This window comes from Myiozetetes cayanensis, unplaced genomic scaffold (genome assembly GCF_022539395.1).
Source record: "Myiozetetes cayanensis isolate MyiCay16 unplaced genomic scaffold, myiCay2020 scf1, whole genome shotgun sequence".
Lineage (NCBI taxonomy): Eukaryota > Metazoa > Chordata > Aves > Passeriformes > Tyrannidae > Myiozetetes > Myiozetetes cayanensis.
This window is the reverse complement of record NW_026086604.1, coordinates 7,863,812-7,881,376: the sequence shown is the minus strand read 5'-3', so window position 1 is coordinate 7,881,376 and position 17,565 is coordinate 7,863,812. Positions and strand designations below refer to the sequence as shown.

At 40.9% G+C, this 17,565-nt stretch overlaps 1 protein-coding gene and 1 long non-coding RNA gene across 6 annotated transcripts in view; one reads left to right on the top strand and one right to left on the bottom strand.

The window, feature by feature from the left end:
- The window catches only part of ASAP1 (ArfGAP with SH3 domain, ankyrin repeat and PH domain 1), a 147,942-nt gene extending 131,219 nt beyond the window's left edge, over positions 1 to 16,723 (bottom strand). The window contains 1 exon segment of the mRNA XM_050313880.1: positions 16,508 to 16,723. The gene's annotated coding sequence lies outside the window, so the exon portion shown is untranslated.
- The window catches only part of LOC126639536 (uncharacterized), a 105,496-nt gene that overhangs the window by 12,151 nt on the left and 75,780 nt on the right, over positions 1 to 17,565 (top strand). The window lies entirely within an intron of this gene.

Below are 17,565 nucleotides of genomic sequence, written 5' to 3'. Positions count from 1 at the left end.
TGACCTAAGTTCACAAGTAACTATGATTTACATTGGATTATGTTTTGAATTGATGGCAATTTAATTTTCATAAATCTAAAAAGTCACAGAATCTCTTTACATCTGCTATGATAAGCTACTGAATATTATTTAATTACTCATTTGCTATAAGCAGAGTTATCAGCATTTTTGGCTAGATCTCAGTGGTTCAGGATGATTGTATTCCCTTTCTACGTCTTCTGCTGGTTTTTGGTACAACAGTAACCAGCAAATAAATGAAATATCAAAGAAATCTAGAAAAATATTCATAAAGAAATCAAGTTGGTGGAATTTATCATCATTGATTAGTGAGAAACAACAATGAGAAGGAAACATGCAGCTCTCCTAGAGAGAGGAAAGGTGGTGAATTTGCTCACGTGGGTTCAACACTGAATCTGTGACTTTTGGACAATTTATTAGGGCACCATTCAAATGGCAAATTCCTCAAACCTCATGCCCATGGAAGTGATTTGTCTGGGTAAAGAGTCCTTTGAGGCTAAATACAGATTTTATGAAACTCTTGACCCAAAGATAGTAGTAGAATTTGGCTGTGTCAAGACGGCATTTTGACTCTCTCTCTCATCCCCCAAGGAAAGAAAAACAGTGCTTCCCAACTGTACTTGGCAGCGTGAAGATAAAACTATCAGGTTTATGTAAAATCCTTACATGTGACAGAATATGAGTGGGAGCAGGGAGTGAATATGAAATGTAAAAGCCCAGAACAGATAGAGAACAATGAAAACCAGGGAATTATGATTGCCTTTTACCCAGGGACACCTACACCTCAAAAGAGAAAGACTAGTTGTGGCTTAAGTAAGAAGAGGGTCTAACTAAGAACAGGTTGACATTAATGGCAGCTGGGTGGCAATTAAATTCAATACAATAATGAAGTAGCTGATTCCATAAGGAAAGCATTTTTTCTTGTGCCTGATTATAAATACATACAATTATATTGTATTAATTGCTACAATTTAAGTGCTTGACTAATTCTAATGCTTAACTAATAAGTATAATGACTTGAATCCCTATATTTTTAAGCTTTTAAAACTGGTTAAATAGTGTGGAAAGCCAATGGATTCTCAGTAGCAGAATATAAAATTTGCCAATATATTTGGTAATAGTCAAGAAGAGAATCTTATGCAGGGATTTTGCAGAGGAGAAGGAAATAACATAAAATATTTTGTACACTATTTAATTACCTGCATTAGATATTGCTTAAAGTCTGTATGATTTCATGCATAAATAATTTAATGACTTACTTTGTTTTTTTATTTTGGAGTTTTGTTTGTTTGTTTTTTTCTTTCATAATAGAATATGCAACCTGGACAGCAATAATATAAATACATATTTTGCATATATAATGAATACTTTAGGGCAAATACTAACCAGCCAATTTTTCTCACATGCCTGAACTGTAGTTAACCTAACTAGAAAAACTCAAACAAGCAAAAGTTAATATTGTTTCTACAGTCAGTGATATAACAATAATAGTAGTTGTGCACCACCATGCTGAAAATCAACTCCCTTTATGTCCAAACAATAGTGTGAATCACATAAATCTGACCTTGATATACAAATGTGATCATGTAGTAATTATAGCTCTTGTGCTTTCTGTATAAACAGACTACTTCATCTGGAAATGCTGTAGGGCACTGCTTCATTCTGCAATTTGCAGCTAATGACTGAGCAGAAAGCTTTTATATCCCAAGAAGCTTTAAAATAAAGCAGGTAGAAAAATCTTATTTCCTGCAAATGAAAAAAATAAGCTGTTATTTGAACTGCTTTGAATCAAATCTTTGCTCTATCTGTGTTCTGCTGAAAAGCAGATCTTACAAATTTAAAGATTGTCTTCAAAAATTACATTTTGCAAAGGCTATTAAAGATATTTTCATGGGCAAAATATAGAATTTAATTACTCAGTCCATGTGATAATTGACATGTTCTTTAACAACTGCGAGTTTAACGAAAATGTCTTTGATTTTGTGCCAGAATCTGCTTGTTCTGTTTGTGTCTATGCTGGTATCATCCAAACAGGATGTGACAAACATATGTTCTTTGGCTTTGTCCTAATCCATGATTTGGATAACACTATTACAGTGTGGTCTAACAAACTTCAGTGAAGCAAATCTGAGGATATTTGTCTGTGGACTTGGTTTTAGTATGTCCTAAGCAATAGAAGCTCTGTCCTGACCTCATACATTAGCCGTGTGGGTTTTCAGTGATTCCATAAAAATACACTATCAAAATATTATGGTGCTTATAAACATGGACTAAATCCTGAAAGAGAAGAATAATGGAAAACTTATTACTGACTTGTACTAACCCAATAGAGCCAAGAACTGACCCTGAAGAGCTGACTGACATCCTCTTGATGAGAAGTCCCTATTTATAAGGGTTTTTAAGAATGTAAATTGCTCAGGTTTTAATCTATTCAATCATTACATTGATGATTTTAGATAATTCTAGTTTCTTAATCAAAATTGTGTTTAGTGCCAAAAGTGCTACCAAAGTTTATAAGTATTACATCAGTAGTATAGATTTTTTTTCCCTGGAAAATTTAAAACCTAAAAAAATATCAAGATAGCTTTCTTGAAATAAAATATATTTTCCTTAATTCCATCCTGATTGGCATGAATTGCATTATGTTTCTCTGATTCTTTATAAATAGTGCCTGGAATTAGCCAGTCCAGTGTTTTACACTGGATTGATGACAGGTTATTAATCCTCAGGTCATTCCACTGAACTTTTCAATATATTGGCAAAGTATGAGATTTCTTCTATTCATCTTGAAATACCCACATGTTAGAATATGTATGGAAAATCAACTGAAAAATTCAGAACTTTTCTTGGATGGCGCTTTTAGAAATAGCAACTGATTAGAAAAGAACCCAGTTTTGGGAGATGGTATGACTGTTAGAATGGAAATTACTTCTCCGCCCTTATCTGATATGATTGTCATATGATTATGAAATAATCATGGATGAGCTGTGCAAGAGCTACAGAATAGTTGCACTGGACAGTGTGGTTTAGGAATTCATGCTGCAAAACATGATAATTCAGAAATAATTCCACAGTTTTATACTATATCACAATCGTACAGCACGTTTCTATAGAGGGCCAGAGGGCCTAAGGATACTTTTTGATAGATTTCTGCAGTCTCATTCAGAGGTGAATTTTCTTTAAGACTCAGATGTATGACAAAGATTTGTGTAAGTATTTAGACTGAAGGATTCTCTAGTTTTTGAAGGCTGTCTTTTGTTATTTGTGTAAGGGCTTCAGGACGATGGTGTTGTGAGTTAAATCTCCTTGTATCCACTTAAGAGTGACCTTTTTATCACTTCCAACTGTATCCATCAGCTGTTTCTTGGGCTCAGGGAAGAATTTTTATGTTGTGGAGGCCGCAGCTAATCAGAGTGTCTGCTGCCCAGCTTCAGACCTCTGGAGAGCTTTCACTGATCTCATCAAGGGTATTTTTTTATATTTGATGACAAGGTTACCATCTGTAGCCCAAGATTCTGAGATTATAATCCACTTCTGAAGACTGTGAGGGGCTAATAACACAAAAGAGCACTTCCCACCTTCTCTGTACAGTTAGTCGCTGTGTAATTATTTACTCAGTAAATAGTCTATAGCAGACTACCCTGTGCATGGTATATAGATTACAGATTAACAATATAATCTGAATGCAACATCAAACCCTCTTGTCACTGCCCCCACTCCTTCTCAATAGCCACTGATTTTGGGCTGAATTCAAGATCTGCCATTTGCTGGCTGTGATTTTAGGAAAGAGTCATTATTAAAATTAGGAACTAAATCTGGTATAGACATACTGAAGATCAGCTTGTCAGATGCATCTGAATTTTCCATGTGCTTCCTTCCTGCTGTGTCAGCAGCTCCCAAGCAAAGCAAGCAGCACACCTCCTGCTTCCAGCCTTCATTGATTAGTCAGGCACTAATGAGGTCATGCATTGTCCTTACGTCTGAACACCTCACAGAAGTTAATATACTTCATATATATTTGTAGGATGGTGACATCAGACTGAAGACAAGCCTGTCAAGCTCCAATTTGGGACTTATGCTTGTGTCCAGTCTAGTGTCTCAAGAAGAGAGCCAGCCTTTGATCACAAGGATGGTTTCACGGTGCCTTCTGCCAACCCCTCTCGTCTTGGTACTGCTCTGCCCTTCAAAGTATTGTGTTTTTCTTGCCTTCTCCTTCTGCCAAGCAGAACCAATCTTCTACTGGCAGCAGCCCTATGAAAATGTCATTTATTTTGGCTCAGTAACACTTCCAACCAGCCTGTCCTTCAGCTGAGTGCAGAACTATCAAAGCATCTGTACAGAATTTCCCCAAATACAAGGCACATAGGAACCTCAATACAGGTGTAGAAATATGTTCTTGAGTATTCTCTTGTTCTTTATGTCTTTATCTACCCATATAGTGAGTCATGCACAGATCCATGAGCATAGATCATTTTCTCTTTGAAATCAATGGCCTAAAGTTGTGTAAGGGGTGGGCTAGGTTGTATGTTAGAAAAAGCTGCTTCTCCCAGAGGGTGGTTGGGCACTGGAACAGGCTCCCAGGGCAGTGGTCACAGCACCAAGCCTGACAGAGTTCAATAAGTGTTTGAATGATACTCTCAGGCACATGGTGTGACTCTTGGGATTGCCCCAGGAAGGGCTAAAATTTGGACTCAATGATCCTCGTGTGTCCCTTCCAGCACAGGTTACTCTGTGATTCTGTGATTTCTATCTACATAAAAAATGAGATTAACTCAAAAGTAAGTGACAGAACAGAGCTTTAACAACTTGATCCAAACTCAGTCCATGTAAATGAGATTCTTTACCTCTATTTTAGTAAGCTCTCACTCAACTTCTAGTCTGTAAAAGGTGGAATGTATCTGACAGAGTATCTTTGTCTGGGCTGCTCACTCCAGGCTCCTTTTATTGTTACTGTTGATACAGTAAATACAGACAAGTGAAAATAGGGTGCAGTTCACCTCATCCTACAGAAGCAGATGTTTAAAACAGTGATACTAAAGTAGATGTCTACAAAGTCAGATGAATCACAGCCTAAACTGCTTCTTTCATTTTACTGACTAAAAGAGAGAGAGCAGGGTGCTGAGCCCAGAGATAGACACCTACCCCAAAGATGCTGCATCTCCTAAGTGCACTGCAGCAGAGACTTCTTATTTCTGCCTGAACTACACTAGATGGTTCAGATACAAGACTGTATGGGCAGATAAAAGACTGTACCTCTAATTCTACAGTCAATAAGAAATATTAGGAGGAAGAAAACAAATTTAAAAGAAAAAAATCCCAAAACTTTTAAGGGAAAACCCCAGGAAAAAGTCCCTATTGGTGTACTATAATGGATGCTGATGTATTTTCCAGTGGCAGTCTAATGGGAAGTTGTACTGATCTTTAGATTTTCTTGGGTAGAAGTTGCACAAAGAACCCACAATAAAACTATATGTTGTCATGTAAGTTTTATATTTTTACCAACGGAATGACGCAGCTGAAAAATAACCTCTTTTTTCAGTTTCATTTGTATCAGTTTCCTGCTCAAGCTCACGTGACAGTACTTGGGCTGCCTGTCTTGGTGACAGCATGAATTTATACAGAGACACCAGCAATCAGATCATATAGTTTTCAAGAAGGTAGGAAAGCACTGAGACTGAGTGTCTCCAGGCCTGAGGGTAGTTAAAATACTGAATAACTCACACATTATTGTTTCTAAACACCACTTTTTATTTAATAAATCACTTAATTAAAAATTAATTTTACCAGTGCATTAGTTAGTTAAACTGGCTAAAGTGTTGCTGATATCTCTGGAAGTGGCAGTGAGATGAGTATTTTGTATGTACTTGGATGTGGTTGGCTCATGTTATAGAAAGTAAAGATGTGCATGGTGGAAATCTTGAGGTTTCTTTTGGCCTTCTGCAGCTGTGGAGCTGAGCTGCCTGCTTGCTAGAAAAAGAGGGGGAAAAAAAAAAGAAAGACAACTATTTCAAGGGGCAATTATCTAAATGAGCTGAAGAAGCCTGGGATGACTAAGTCCCCAGTCTCTGGAGAGTTTCCTCTAAGCACTTTGATGAATTTTAAAATGGTGTTGCATTCTGGGTTTTAATAACGTAGCCTTGCTCCTCTTTTTCTGGCTTTAGGCAACTGTTGTGAAGTCCATTTTTTACAAAAGCATAAGGAACCTGAGTTAATAAGGCAAAGTCACCAAACCCAGCACTGCAGATCTGCCAGATGCCTGAGCACAGGCAAGAGGCAGGTGTGTGCACTCCCTTCAGCATCACACCTACCAAGGTGGGCCTTCTGATCTGTCGGATTGTGGGTCTCTTTCACTTGCAGTTCAGCAAATTAATTAAAGGGGAAAGAGTTTTGGTATTTCTAGCACAATCAGTGGCAATTTCTGCAGCCTTGGTTTCCTTCCTCTGACATATTAATGACCTGAGTCTCGATCTTGACGAGACAAGAGACATCTCTGATTAGAAAAACCACTGGCACCAACGGGAGGTGTCAGTTCCCATCACTGGTTTACAGTTTTAGGTCGGTTTCTTCAGTGAGCAGTGATTGAAGTGCAAATGTTTTGCTGCTTAAGTTGGAGTCACAAGCAAATCTGGCACTGAAATATCAAACCAAGGGTAGGTTTAGAGTGCCTTAGTCCCTGGGAGAATTCAAAAGCCTGAGTCAGCTGCCTATATGTCTCATTACACATCTGGAAGGCTGGACACTTAAAAGTAGGTTAACAGAAGACACAGAAAGAAGGAGGCACCTAAAGCACCTAACAGGGAACACCAGAGGTGCAGTTGGGCTGTGAGCATAGCTTTGGGGTTGTCCGTCTCTACAGCAGACCTGTAATCTTGAATCTGCCCCTGGACGTGGGAACTGAAGTCAGCCCTCCTATCTTGTAAAAATGCAATGCCCCCTGTAACACTTGAGAAGTTTGTGGCACTGTGTATTGGGGAGGCTCAGTGGTCAGTCCACTCCACTGCCTGATGGGACCATGATTTCCAGCCAGCCAGTGCATGTCCTCTCCCACAAGCCTCCAAGACCACTCAGCAAGGCCTAGAAATTGTTAGTAGTTACAAAACATTCAAGTTAAATCTTCCTTTGTGAAAAACAATACCAATACCATAGAGCATTGTGAATCTATCTGAGATTTTTTTTCCAGGGAACATCTGATCCAATTTAATTCAATAAGACCCATTCCAACCATTAGTCTCCAGCCAAATTTTGTTTTTTATTTCATTGCACGTTATGATTTACTGCACAGCTCTCTGTTCATTATTACTTAGAGAAGCAGCTGTTCAGATCCTCCTTCTCTTGATCTCCTGATCAGGAAAATACTGCGCAGATGTGAACAGAAGTAAGACTATTATTCCTCTGAGAAAACTCTTCCCCAATTAAAAATAGTGTCTATGAGGGAAGTTATGATCTTGCAAATAGCTTCTGCTTCTAAGAAAGACTACATTAACAGCACAAATGAGGCCAGCTTTCCTTACATCAGGTCTACCGTTAGCTGCGAAAACCATGCAGTAACTGTCACAACTGATATTGCACAAATATCCTGGGAGGGGTTAAAAGTGTTGAAATCCCACATATATATCCTTCAGTACTTAGAAGAACCTGAACTGCCCAGCACATTCCAGAATAAACCTATTTCCTTTTCAGGAAACAAGTATTTTGTTTGCTTCTGTCATGCACAAGACAGGACAAAGCAGAAGCATATTTTCTGGTGATAACTAGTGTCGAGACCAGAGGGTGTTGTCAGTGTTCACACAGATGCTGCCTGGTCACTGTAATCGTTCCTCCTCCTTTGCATTCTATCTGTAGGAACCAGAGCAAAGCCAGTTTGCTTGGGAGGCAGTTTGCTTCTGGAGTAGGAGCTGAGTGATACTGCTCAGTTCTAGTATTTGTGACCACCACTCATCTCCTACTTAACCTGGTAAACTCATTTATGTTGCAGATGGCCGGAGGTGCTAAGGAGCAAAAGCACTGACCTGTCTTTTCTGGGCATCTCAGTTTCTTTCTCATCTACGTTCACTTTCTGAAGGGACCCCAGTGTCTTTCTGCAAGATGCAAATTGACTTGTCTTCAACAGCCTGGCCCAGCTGATGGTATTTATTTAGAATAGGCCTTTAATTATAAAAACAAATGTTCCTCAGCTCAGGATGGATTTACATTGTCCTTCACTGGGAAACTCCAGAGGAAGAACTAAACTCTTGTCTACCGAAACCCTAATTAGTGGACTGAAATAACTGACCTCGCTTTCAAAAGGACATTGAAATAATCTACCCAGAACTTTGTTATGAGCTAACATTCTGAATTTTAGGCAATCAGCTTTTGAAAATTACTGATTTAAGCTTTTACCTACAATGTCCAGCTTTAGCAGACAGGGTCCTCTCCTGGTATCACTTGTCTAAGCACAATGTTGCCACTGTACTAGCAGCCAGCACTAGTGTGCAAGCAATACTGGTGTTAGGATATTATTATCCCCAGGAAATGCTTTTTTGCATTAACATGGTGATTTAATGGCCTGTTTAATGGAAAGAAGGTGTTTCTCCCAAGGAGAGAGAATTTAAGCACTCAGACAACAAGTGCATTTCACCTAAATGTTGTTGCTCCTAAAGCCATGCTGGCATACCCAGGTTTGGATGAACACCAAGAAGATTTGGGAACTCTGAAGCCCCATATGGGCAGCCTGGAGGGGCAAATGCTCGTGGAAGTTTTTCTCCTGGGTTGTGGGGAGCACAGCACTGCACTCCCATGGAAATTCTCTTTTGTCTCACAGTAGTTTTGGCTTTTCCCTTGGGGAGGAGGTAGTTAGAGGTTTCAAGCACTGTGTTTCTCTTCTAGCAGTCTGCCTGTTTTTACAAAGTGTGTAGGAGCTCTTGAGTCCTCTGTGCCTCCACCTGTCTTGGCTGGGGAGGACTCAAAATCTCAGGGGGACGCATACACACACAGTGCAATTACTTCAGTCTCACTCACAGAGACAGGCTATGGGTATTGCAGAGTTCTCAGTAACACATTATTTAAATTCCATTTGAATAGTATGAATTTCCATGATATAAGTTACTTTTTTCTCCCAGGATGCAAATCACAACACAGATAAGGTTCCCTTAAATTATAAGGTGTTTTTCAGCACCAGGATTGTGGAAAAGTGTTGTCTAAGGCTCTTTGCTTTCCTTAAGGTCAGCCTAAACCTGATCTTACCGGTTAGGGTCACGTTCCCTCTTGTGCCTAATCTAATAGTGTAAATCTATGTCAGGAGTTTACTTCAAAGCCTAGCTCCCTTGCTCAAGTTGTAGCTGTTGGAGGGCTTTGCTTAGGACACTGCTCATATGACTCACAGGACATGAACCTATTGCGCACCCCAACCTTGAGAAGGAGATGCTTAGAGCTTAGCGCTTAGTCTGTTTGGGAAACCTTGAAATGGGCAGAATTAATGTTAGAAATGATCCTTGGGGAAAGGATGTTTCTGGCTGAAGAGGAGCCTTACAGCCAGGCTGTTCTCTGTGCTCAAAGGCAATGGAAGGGATGAAGCGTAGGAGTTTATGATATACCCTGTGCAGACATGTATATACCACCCTGTGGGGGAAACACCATAATTACTGTTCCGAGCCTCCAAGGAACTCTGGGAAGAAAAACATAAATCTCAACCATCTAGAGATTTCTGTAATTCAGACCAGGTGTCAAGTAGGCTGTTGTATGGCTCCAGCACATGACTTACAATCACCTTTTTATCCTTGTTCCTGCTGCTACTGACGCCCTTTAAGTCTAATATTCTCAATAGAAAGGAAATATGTTTCCACTGAGCCAAATCCCATTTGTCTAGGTAGTGAGAACAAATACCAGTTGTAGATCATCTTGGATAGTCTATTTTTAACCCCATCCTGGTCAATAGCACAGTATAATAGCTCCTTCTCAACCCCAAATTCATAAACACAGAAAATAAAAATTACAAATGACATGTGAGATCTGGGATTTTGGCTAAATGTAACATCGGAATTATATCCTGGTGGTTGATAATAATTCAAAAGCTCTACACTTAATGTAGAATTATGATACCTGTTAGTATTAAATACCTTAATTATTTTAAAATATCTGCAGAAATTATTCTACCAAGGTAGAGGTCCTATTTGTTCATGAATACAGATAACTACTCAGTTGTAGGAATTTCTGATCCTGACAAGCTTTGCTAAGTACTGAGCTACTAATTATGAACAGGAATAAAAGGACACCTGCTGAAATAATTATTAAAGGACGTGCAACTACAGCCTGCCTCTTATCAGATGGATAGAGCAGTATCCTACATCAGCAGAGAATGCAGTCTTACACATTTTATGACAAATATGCCATTATGTAAATGAATACATCAGTAAGCATATTAATTTAGTGAATACTGAACTGCTTGGATTTTAATGCATAAGGAGAGTAGCAATATAGTTCCATGCTAAATTAGATACAATAAGCATTAGATTTCCATGGTGCTAGCATAATCTTATTTACTCAGAAATAAATCTGGAATATTTCCACAAAATTCAGTTTGTAACACTACTATAAATCAGCTAGGAAACTAGGATTGTAACCTCACTGTCAGTAATGATTTAATACCTGTAAATTCAGGACAAAATTCCTTCCATTAATTTGTCTACTCATATTTGTCTACCAATCTCGTGTACCCATAAAAGCCTTTTTTTAAACTGATACTTAAAATGTCTATTAGCTTGAGTAGGAAAAAGCCTACAAATCCACGTTGCAAATATCTGCAGGACAAGTACATCTTAACTATGAGCTCTGGCTCAGAAAGTCCTCCAGATGAGAAATCTCCAGGGCCATAATCTGGGGATCTATCGCTACACGTTCTCCCTGTTCAGCTGTTGTATCCTACGTGTGCCAGCCACTACGGGAGACAGGATCCTGAAGTGTTGGCTCAGGTGGTTTTATATTCCTATACAGAATCATAGTACTATGCTAAGGGTTTGGTGCTATGCTGAATCTAGACACCATAAGGCTTGTCCTAGCACCTGAAATGTCCTGCTGCCTCTCTGTCTGGCAGTTCTGGCCAGGACAAAATTGCTTTCTAGGCATTTGGCCAACTGCTATAAAAAGGACATGCAGCTGTGCCAGCCGTGGCAGGAGACATCTCCCTCCTCTCCTTTCCACCATAGTTTTCAGGAGGACATCAACCATGTACCCTGCATTCCCCACGTACCTGCTCCCTTCTGGCTACTGCAGAGATGAAAAAAAATAAGTGGGAGCCAGCCACACTACTCCTGCTGCTGGTCTAGGTAGTGCCTGCAGTGGTTACATCATAATTCAGTGCTAGAAGGTGGCAGTCCCAGGGGTGTTGTTCAGCCACTAACTAAAAGCTGATTTCTTTTCTCCCCAGACTGGAGAATAGATATGGAGGGATGCATGGGGTTGCAAGTCCTCCTGGGATTCTGGGGCACAGCTCAATTTCTAACTGCAATCCCATCCCATCTAATCCCCGTGTCACAAGGCTACAGCTTCAGTCACTGTAACCAGCAGAGAAGATTTGGCAAGGCCTTATTTGCCTTTTCTCCAAATCAGGTTGAGTTTTCAACCTTCAGGCCATACTCCAAAAGTCATTTACTTTCCCAGATCAGGGACCATTCTAGTGATTGTATAGATGTGGTATTTTTACCTGCTAAATTATAAGTGAGGCTTGCAGCTGGGTGAAGAAGATTGATTTCCCTCTTTTTTTTGTGCAATGATCACTCAGGATTGTGTCTGTGTGTAACCAAGGCTGTCCTAATCATGGACTGAGGATGCACTGGATCAGATGTCAATTAAAAGCCCATGACTTTAGGGAGTCACAAACCACTGGCAGAATGTCTCATGGACAGCTTCTCCCATGGGGAGATGTTACAATCTTCAGTTTTATGTCTTCATTAAGCCCAAAATTCTTTAAAACTGGATGTTAGCATTAGCCCCCCAGCTCTGGGATAAGGAGCACTGAGGCATCATGCAGGTGCTGGAACCTTTACCCTACACAAGCACAACTGCTCACCTTATTCCCCCATATCTCTCTAGTCTTTCCTCCCTGTCCAACAAATTCACATTTGAGGGATGGAGAAGCTCTAATGAGGCATTTTACCAATCTCAAACAGGGTTGTTCTTTGCCCTCCCCCCAAGTCTGGCTCTCCAACACACACCACCCACCTCTCCCTCCTTCCACCAGGGATAACACAGCAGTCTCAGGTGCGCTCGGCTTCACAGCAAAACTTCTCCAATTTGTTTGTTATTTTTCCTCTGGCTTTATTTATGAAAGTGGTGTGCCGGAACACTCTCCCACTTTTTGCCACCTCTCTTCCCTCTATTTTGTTTCTTTTCAGGCATTTCGCCCTGGCACACCAAGTAAAGACACGAAACAGGAGTTGGAAACATCTGGCCCTGGCTACAGAACATTGTCAAGAAGTTCTTAGACATAAAATCAGCTTTTTCCCCCTCTTCACGGGACCTTGCTCTGGGATGTTCAAGGCTTCCTGCTGCAGCCCCCAGGGTGGCCAGCAGCCCCCAGCCGGGCTTCTACTCTCTCCAACACAATTACAGCCTGAAAATGTTTAAAGGCAGTTTCTTTTGATTTAGCCACATGCTTCAAATTGTTATGTGGTTAACCACTGAGAACAAACCCCCACACAAATACCTATGTATCAACTCGCTCCAGCCAGGGTGGTAGTGTTGGGGGAGGAAGGGGAGAGGGGAGGCTTCCTCATTTTGCTTTTGATGAGAAGAAAATAGAGTTTTCTTTCAACTTTCCCAACTGCCAGCAGCTACTGCACCATGGTGTGTGCTGGTTGATGCCCATTTGATGCACATTTGTTTGCTGATGAAAGGAGCCTTGTTCGGGAGCCGTGGCCATGTACCCCACAGGCCACGTCCTGTGCTAGTGTAAATCAGCTTGTCTGGTGAATAGGAGTTGAAAATGCAACCTCCTCTGTGTGTGCGTGATGTGAAAGAGCCAAGCTGGGGGAAGACTTCTGTGCTTTGACATTGCCCTATCCCATGTCCCTTAACTCTTATAAAAACCGAATACTTTTCTGCTGACTCACAGAGACACATGGATTTTGTTAACTCCAGTCGAGATAGAGGAGGATACACTAAAAGCATCACTTGGTGGGGCTGAACCCAGCTTTGGGATTTAGGGGGACTGAGCAAGGAGTTTCACAGTTCACTGTCTTCAGCAGGGATGGAGCTTGGCTCGTGGGTGCCACATGGGAGGAGCGTGGTCTAGGCTGAGCCCTGATGCTAATCAGTTTCTGAAATAATGGCCCACATAGTTGTTTCCCTCCCTCTCCTTGTGCCCTCTCCCTGGAACACTGCAACTCCCCAAAGCCCAAGAGAGAGACTTGGAGCCAACACCAATGAAAAAAGAAACACCCCAATACAAACACAGAACTCAAATCCCCTCAGTAATTCCATTGCCTCTGCTTAAATCTTCTTAAATTACAGAGGGTTTAAGTGAAGTAAATTAACTTCCCTTTGCTTGCATTTCCTTGTATTTTTGAGGACTATGATGCTGGAGAGCAAATTGTCTTACAAACACAATCCAGCATGGGGACAGTTGCCAAACACGACTGGCAGAGCTGTTCATGTAGTGGTACCGAGAGTGAATCTTTAGGATCCATCTTAATTTTATTTTCATTTATAAAATGGCAGATTAAAGACAATACAAGGTGGCTAAGGGATTCTTGAGGCTAAAACTGCAATCCAAATGTGATCTGCTTTCTCAGGTATGAAACAAAATCGAATCCTTTGCTTTTTGTGGAAAACTGCATAAAAAGGAGGGGTTAAAAGCTTTGGATGTGGAAAACATTTTTGGTGAAAGTGGTTTAGTTCCTCAGCTTTAGTTTATCATCTGAGCAGTCAAACATCACTGTGTGTATGAAGTTAGCTCTGCAGGACTCTGTACCTGTCAAAATTGTTTATCCATACTTGCCAACAACAGCAAGAAAGGCAGGAGGACTGGCAGCCGTGATGGTGAGTGAGTTGGACACATGGAGTGAGGGCGTATGAGTTGAACCTCCTCACTGATGCAGAAAAAGAAAATGAGTGAGAGAAGGAACATTAAAGCATGAAGAGTCTAATCTTACAGAGTTTAATGGTTGTGGTGGGTTACAAAAAGAAAAAAAAAAAAAGACCTTTTGCAGAATATTTTCATGGTCAACTGAGTAGATAAGTCTTGGTTATGAGTTAGTCCTCATGCTGCTGAAGGTTCAGCAGAAGCCCCTACTGGGGGTTATTGTTATATTAACATTGTTGGCTGTGGGTAGCTGATTGGGAATATTGCACTTACATAGTTAAAAACTAATTTAATTATCACTTATTAAGGAATTATTAAGGAACTACTTAGTGCTTGGTATAGTTTTGTGAAAAGGCATAAAAAAATCCTATGTAAGGGCTATCACAAAAAAAAAAAAAGGAGGGGGGCGGGCAGAGAATTCACGTTTATAAAAAGAAACACGTACACAATGAGCTGAAGGTTGTGCTTCTGCACTTCCTGCTCTGGGTGTGAGCAGAAGAGGAAATACCAAAATACCATCAGAAAAGCTATTCCCACAGCATTCCCAACCTGGCTGAAACCAGAAAAGTTCTGACAGCCCTGCAGAAAAGGGGGTAAAATCCCACAACCGAACTAGTCCCAAGCATCTTGCTCATCAGAAAGTCAACAGAATTTCCAAAGATGGGAAATTTGGGTAGATCTAGATGAGTCTTTAATATTTTCCCTGACTTCTCATCTTTACTTTGTATTTTCTGCAGTTAGTGGGTCATTGGTGACATTTGACTTCTTCCAGCTTTGAGAGGAGCACATTTCTGCTGCTGCCAGTTTGGTTGCATCCATGACCACAGACCATCAAACTGCATGTTAACCACAAGGCAGGTCCAGTCTAACTCAGTGAGGGGTTCCTTGGCCCCCCTTTCATTTTTGACAGTCAATCCACTACAATGAGGGTACAACCTGCATACACAGGAAGCACTGTCCTTTCAATGCGTAAAGTGCCATCAGTTTCAGGGTTGCCCCATGTTAATGATTAAAACTGAATTCCTGAAGGCTAGCAGGCAGACAAGACATGAGTTTGGTCTGGCTGTTCTTGTAAACTTTCCACTGATAGCAAAGTAAACCTTGAAGATGAGCAGCAGGATCACATTCAAAGGGTTGTATGGAAAGCTGGCACATCAGGCCATTAGTTTAAAACTTCAGATCTGGAAGCTTTTGCAAAGGATTTGGAAAATGGCACTTTCCCTTCACTGGTATATAAAAAAGGAAAGTATTCTGTCCTACTAAACCCCAAAAATTTAAATATTAAAGTCTTTTGTTTGACATGCAACATTATACACCAGAATTCAGGACTTACTAAATAGTCTGAGGAAAATCAGAGCTAAAGTAAAATTACTATAGAAAGCTGGTTTTCCTATAGATGTTTCCTCACATCTAAGCAAGGTCTGAATCAAACTTTTCCCTTACAATTAGAGAATCAAATCCCTGAACTGGCTCCAATGAGCAGCTCAGGAATGTTCAGCACAACCACAGCCTCCAGCTATGGGACAGAACAAAAGTTGCAACAGTGATGAAGCTTTATCTTCCACATCTTACTCCAGCAACACTTCTATGGGTGCCAGCAATGAAATCTGCTTGAAAGAGGCCTGAAAAGAAGATTTTTTTCTTTTCAAATTCTGAGTCAGTGATTTAGAGACTGATCAACTCCTTGCATTTGTGACTGTGGTTAACTAAAACCACCTAAGGCAGATAATGCCATCATGAACTCTCACATCCAAAAATGAAGCTAAAACCATTGCTAAGCCAAGCCCCATGTCTGAATTCAGCTTTCCAGTTCATTCAGAGCAGCATAACACTCAGCATTTTCCCTCCAACAACAGAAAGCCCCTTCCTGGCCTCCCGGAACGTTTCTGCATGGAATACAGTTGTCAGTCCTACTGCAAACTTATTTAAGAGACAATAGGACAAATAGTTGGCACATGGTTGCTTCTTAAAACGTAAATCTGGATCGACAATAAAACATAAAAGGCTGAGGAAACATGCAAAGACACTTAGAAAATGCTCATTTTACTTTTCAGATTATTTTTTGCTGAGAGTGAGACATTGCAATTTACAAAGTGGGGCCCATTCTGCAAGTCCTTTCTTACATGAGCTCATTTTAAAGCCACTGAGGTTGTTTATGCGAGTAAAAGTTACTGACATGAGTAAGGACTCACAGATTCTGGCCTTACGCATTTTGCTACCTAGGCATTATCTGGGATGTAGAGCAGCGTGTATTTTTAGGAACTAAAAATGGACTTCAGTTGTTTTTTTTTGGAAAAATTTCCGACTTCAGCTTTCACCCATCTGCTTTTTACAGTTTGCTCCGCAGCCACATTGAATGGACGGGCTCAGCCTTTGTCCCTGTCTCTGCTGCTCATTACCAGCCACTCTCAGCCCCGACGCGCTGTAACTCACCAGGACGTGTGCAGTCTGAATTCCCATTCCAGATTTGCTCCTCAAGCCTAAGGCCATTATTCCATCTCAGACTAAAACATATTCTCCCATGGGCAGCTGAAAAACAGCATGTTTCTTCATGTTTTCTTGCCACAAAATGATAAGATAAACTGAAATAAAATAATAATGATAGAAAGGAAATCCAATGTACGACAGTCCTCGGAGTTCTGGAGTCTAAGAGTGTTGATCTGCATCCATAAATGTCCTGACTGGTGAGGAGACACAGGCACTACAACTGGAAAGAGAGCAGGAAGGAAAACCTACCATGTGAGCAAAGTTAAAAAAAAAGGGGGAGAGGGGAAAAAAAAAAAAAGAGAGAGAGAAAAAAAGGTCTGCTCAGTGGACAGCACTTGGGCTGATAGCAGGGATTTCAGGAAATCCAAACACTCAGACAGGAAATCTGAACACTGGATAAACATGCCATAATCTCCACAGATACAGTTAACGTGCTGCGTCCCCCGTTAACCCATTGCCTGCCCGTGGCTGAGCCTGAAATCAGATCTGCGATGTGAGATGCCTGGAAACACAAGCTGCCCGGGGGGCTCCAAAGCTTGAGCGCTCAGAAGTCTGAGTAGCAGCCCTGCATTCAACCCTGCCCTCTCCTTCTCTCAGCGCTCTGGCGAGGATGTTTTCCTCCCTTGATTTCTACACAGTGATGTTTTATTTAGAACATCCTCTGAGAAGGAGATGCACCCTGAGCCCTGACACAGCAGGGCAACCTGCCGAACTCCCATGTGCCACTGACTGTGGCTGCCTGGTAGTCCCGAATTAGTTTTACATGGTTTTTTCCACCTCCCTTTTGCTGTAACACAAAGATTTGTACAGCTGACTGCGATGGTTTACTCCAGGGATGTGCAGTGGGGACTTCCACCCCTCTCCCCAACCCTGCCCTCCACCTTAGTAATTGTAGGGAGAAACTACCTAAAGTAACAGGGGGAGTTTGGAAACTCCCTTTATGCCCTTTTGTGAAGGAATGTAGTTCCATGGCAGAGGGTCTGGAACTAAAGAGACCTTTAAGG